The sequence below is a fragment of the Drosophila grimshawi genome, unplaced genomic scaffold (genome assembly GCF_018153295.1).
Source record: "Drosophila grimshawi isolate 15287-2541.00 unplaced genomic scaffold, ASM1815329v1 contig_1377, whole genome shotgun sequence".
NCBI classification, from domain to species: domain Eukaryota; kingdom Metazoa; phylum Arthropoda; class Insecta; order Diptera; family Drosophilidae; genus Drosophila; species Drosophila grimshawi.
The window spans coordinates 23817272-23822923 of NW_025062900.1; positions in this window are offsets into that span (position 1 = coordinate 23817272).

Here is a 5652-nt window from a genome sequence, read left to right on the forward strand (position 1 = left end):
AGAAAATAACACATTGAGGATGATGGAACAGGGACTGAGAATGGGAATAGCACTGGGACTGTGAAATGGTAAATGATTTTTGCATGCTGTGCCCGCATGGCGCTAAATCTGAGCCAAAGACTAGAAATTGTTTTAGTTTTCCTACCACGAATACAATTTGTGCAGAGAGATTGCACATACACAGAAGCAATAACTTGATGACTGTGAATGAGAGAGCTGGCAGCAAGCCTTGGCACATGTCAATGTCAAACATTGAACCGATGCGCATTAAAGGAATTTTGCCGACTTGATGGCACCTTTCGATGTGACTTGCATTAGAATTGTGTTTGCATTTGATCGCATTTCGTATGCTGCGAGATCGGCGCCAAATATCTCATGCATATATGACACACATTTCGAATCGCTTTAGTGAGATCTGAGCTCTAAGATCTGTGGGAGCTCTGCAAGCGAAATGCATTTATTATTTATATTTGGGGATCTTAGAATATCTTAGGTGCTTAGCGCATAAATTAAATTGACAACTCCCCAAAACAGTCGGTCAGCCGAAGTTCAAGGTGTTCTCGCCTGATTCGAGCTGGCTTTTTTGATAGTGGGGTGACTACAGTGTACAACATGGACTGGCCCTGAAATAGCGCCTGGTGCAATGCACCCTATCCGAGAGATTTCTTTTAGTGATGATATTGCAATAGTTTTGCGGCGCAATGACTTTTTGTGACAAAATACTCGTCCGCATGCCAATTTTACATTTGCATACCGCATGTCGCATCGATAATCGTTTCTCAATTTTAGATATGCATGCAATGTGCGATCTAAATGCTATTTGGGTTTTTCCTTCCTTTTTTGAAGCTGATGAAATCATCTGTATTGCTATCAAAGATTGGACAGCAGCATGACCTTAGCCCAATATTTACAGCCAACATTTGTGTGGCCAGTTCTTTTGAACTCATCAATATAACATTATTTCCACCGAAATCCGAGCGTGTAGCATGATACGATGCACATTCGATGCATATCTGATGTTAAATACTCACCGAAGAGTGTCAAGCTCAAGTTGAAGTAGGTTTAAAAAAATAAATACATTTAATTTCAAGAAAAGCTGAATCAAATTAAGGACAAGTAATCCCATGCAAAATAATTACGAATAAATTGTAATATAAATTCAAACACATAATATTGAAAGTCAAAATTGGCAATCTTTATAAAAATAACAAAATCGCTGACAAACAAATCTTTAAGCAGTACTTTATTTTAAGGCGCTGACAAGTTTAGATAAGGTCAATTAATCTTAATCTTTTCATTGGCTTTGAGGTCTGTTTGATTCGTTTTGAAAGACAAAGTTGAATGGCCGAGCTTAATCAAATTTGAAAGTCGGCATTCATCATGCAAGTTGAACTTTCGTAAATGCATTTCTTGAAGACAATCCGTTGATGTCTTCCCATTGCTCATCAAGCACACTTTGTCTCTAGTCACAATAGAGTCCACAATCTACAGCCAGTCTCGCCATGAACCTGATACTGAGATATTGGATACTATTGACTGTAAGACAGTGAGCGCAAATCCGTTACAAACTCGTGAACTCTCGGCTGCCACAAGACACAGATCCTGCAGCGGGCGAGATGGAGAAAAGTTCGTGACATGGCATCAACAGTTTGTCATTAAACATTTCGACAATAATTTGCTTTGTGCTCGTATTTATATGCACACTTAAACGTATTTTTTTGTCGTATTGTTGTTGTATTTTTTATTCGCATTTTATGCGCTGACTTCCCGAATTGTAACCGTAGACAGTGGCAGAAGTAGGGGCCGAAGACAGAGACAGAGACAGAAGCAGAGACAGAAGCAGTGGCAGAGCGGGCAGAGTCGAGAAGTCAGTTGAAATTGTTATGGCAGGTAATTTACATAAAAGATAAGTGGAATGCGAAGAGGTACGAAGAGTCGGAGCACTCACTACTTACAATTCTGATTAGCCAGTGAGACCTGCCTATCTCTATTGTGGAAAACCTCGCCACGAAATGCGCCTTTTGTTATTGTAAATACACTTTGTGACTTTTGGGGGCTTTTGTGCCTGTCTGTGATAGTTTTTTTTTTCTCGTTTTTTTTTTTTTTTGAAACTGCTGCTCAGACTTCCTAAAGGTATTAAAAATATTAAAATAGTAGCTAGGGCATATATACAACTTGAATATTTAGCTACTTGTTTGCTGTTTCAATTGTTATGGTAATTCGGTTTAGCTCAGGTTGCGTATACGACGTGTGTGCGCATAACACGTGTGAGCTCTTGACAGCTCCCCCAATATCTCCCTGCTAGACAATAGAGGTTGTTTGTTGCTGCTGCTGTTGAACTGTGGCCAGTGGCAGGCAAACAGACAGGCAGACAGGCATTCTGACTGGCAGTTAGGCAGTTAGGCAGCCAGGCGTCGGGCCCTGACCCGCTTAGTTAGCGTTATCTGCATCGCTCATAGTCTGCGCCAATAAAACAAATTAAAGTCAACAATTGACGGCAGTTAGGACCTGAAGCTACTCGCCTTGAATACCGCCAACTGAGCAGACTAAAAACCAACCAAAAACTAGACTCAACCGCACTCTGTGATCGTCTGTTCAATTGGGCCTCTCTTTGGAGGCCTCGGATATTATTTGTATTGCCATGCAATGGGTCGACTTTGGCCTGGCTGCCAGCAGCCCGCCATTGTCTTATCAGCGACCCCATCGATTTGGCAGTGGTTAGTGAAGGGGGAGGAGAGGGTTGGGGGCGTCGCATTTGGCAATAATATTTTGTTGCTGCAATTGTTTGGCCTGTGCGCTTGGAAATTGCATTTGCATTTGCGTTTTACTGCCCCGACAGTGAATAATTTGCCATTTGGGTTCGTTTTGCGTTAGCTCAACGTCCATTTGCCGTTTAATTCGCCTTAATGACTTTGAAAAGCGCAAATCAAAACGCTTCCAGCCCTTGCCACATGAAAATTTCGGACGAAAAACGACTAAAACCAAGAAGCAGCTGCAGTTGCAACAATGTTTCAAGTGCTTAACAAAAGTAATCGGCAGCAAATTGAGGTTGAAGAATACATTTAAAAGTTGTTGCATATCAATCTGATATATTCCCTTATTATACATAGACTTCTTTATATAAGCAACAGTTATCGGCCAATTATTGAAAAATGACTCTGGTTTCCTTACAATTATATGTAATAAATATATAATATAATCTGGATGTAGATAAAGCTATTTGGTATACGACAGGCAGTTATAAAGGAGATTAGATAGATATTGAAGCAAGGTCAAACTATTATTTTATAAACAGTTACAAAATAAATATGATATTAATAGATATTGGACAACCCGAAACAATTGAAAGGCACTTGACTAATCTTAAGTGGGCACTCGAGGCTACTCCACAGCTACTCTAAACGAAAGCCCAGCTGTTGACTCAACTGTAAATATTTAAACTGATATGCACACACACCCATACACACACACACACCCATACACACACACACACACTGGCTTAAACTAACACTCACGAAATACACTTGGGTTTCGTCAGTTGTGCGCGTTCTTATCAAAAATGTATAAAGAAATTTCTATCGATCGACTTTGGCATATACCCGCCTGAGCGGGTGGCACCTCTGTTGGCACCCCCTCGCCCCCATACCTACCCCCTCCTGCTTGCTATAGCTGGGATGCGGGAGTGTATAAGTGTGTGTGAGTGTGTGTGGCTGTGTGTGCGTGTGCGTACGCGAGGCATTTGGGATACGCAGGCATCCAGCTACACCCGCTTTATGTTTGCCTGAAACTTTTGGCATTCTTATCATTTCCCAAGAGAGGCGTGTGAAAATCGATGCCAGTGGAAAAAACAACATGCTGTTGTGATGCTGTGACGTCACAGCCCATGGATGCAAAAGCTGGAACACTCAGCAGCAGACGCAACAGTTGTGTTTAGAATTTGTTGTGGCCGAGTTGGGTCGGTACCAGAATAATAGTTTATGAGAGCGAGTGTACAATAGAGAGAGAGAGAGAGAGAGGGAGAGACAGAGAGTGGATGCGAGCAAGGACTCTAGTCTGTTTATATGTCGAAATTCCGGGAGCTGCCTGCCTGTGCGAATCTCTGCGCCTCTGTTTGTCTCTCAACACGAACCGCAGGTTTGTCACTCCGCTGTGTGCGTGTAATGTTGTAGGCGTGTTGCCGCGCCAAATGTGGATGCTGCTGCACCACACACAACCACCCACTCTCACAGGCACTCTCTCTCTCTCGCTCTCGCTTTCTCTCTCTCTCTGTGTCTCTCTGTGTCAGCATTCCGCTTAGTACGGGTGACGCTGCGCATTGTTTTTGGTTGCCTGTTCAACTAAAATGCGTGTCGCTGTGATAATGTGTGGCCAGAGCTGCGTCTCTGGAAGTGTGTGTGTGTGCTCTGCTCTAACTATGACTAACATCCCCAACACACACACACACACACAGGCACACACAGGCGTACGCACACTCATGGAGAGGAGGCAGGCTGTTGTTGGTCGCTGTGCGCCCAATACATTTGAGAAGTAAAATCTACGCCGTGTCGCGCACTTGAGCCAATCTCTCTCAATTTGTATATACAATGTGTGCATGTATATGTTAAATATATGTGTATCTATATATATATTTTAAATCCCTACAGCTTGCTTTGAGGCAACAACAACAACATGCAATGGGCAAATGGGATTATCCGCATAACTGCTCGAAAAGTAGCTCCGCTCCGTCAAGCAGCAGCAGGAGCACGAGCACGAGCAGGAGCAGAATGTGGCTTGGCTCAAGTGAGCCCAACTCCTAAAAATCCACCACTCGATGGAAGCAGGGGCATGTGTGAGGGTGAGCCCGCGGCTGACCGACCGTCAGGCATTTTGGCTATTGTTGCCTCTTCTCTCGCGCTGACGGCGACGCCGCGTTGCACGCACACAACGAAAAATGTTGAATTTTGGCGCCTTCGTCGACCAGGCGAACAGCAAAAGCAGCCAGCGGCATTCAACAGAAATGTTGCTGCTGCGTCGTTGCCATGCCACAGCAGCATCAGCAGCATTTACTCTCACTCTCTAAAGCGCACTCTCTCTCTCTCAGTTTCTCCCTCACACTCTCTCTCTCGCTCTCTCTCAGTCTCTCTCATTGTTGGCTGGCTCGTGTCCTTGTTACGTTTATGGCTCAAGGACTCAGCAGCTGCTGGTCGTGCCAATTTTGTAACTGGCGTAAATGCCTTCCATATGTCTATATGTATGTATCCTGACCTTGTTTCCCAGTTTGACTTTCTCTCTCCCACACTCTTGCTATCTCTTTCGTTTCGTGTGTGTATCCTGTGCGTTTGTTTTTGCTCAGTTGCAAATTTATTTTTTGTTGGCACGCTCTGGAATGTGGCACCGGAAGTGGCACTTGCCACACTTTGCTGCTCGCCTGTGCAACAGGATGCTTTTTGCGTTTGATTTCAGGGACAAATATAATGATTGATAGAAGCGGTTGCTATGGCAAAAATCTGAGTAGCACACATAGATCAACAGAGAGAATGAGAGAGAAAGAGAGAGAGAGAGTGAGAGGAGGGGGCATATGGAATAAGGACGTTTGTGGAATGCAACAGCTGGTTTGGAGCAGAGGACAGAGAGAAAGAGAGGGAGAGATTGTGAGAACTACGTCATCGCTGT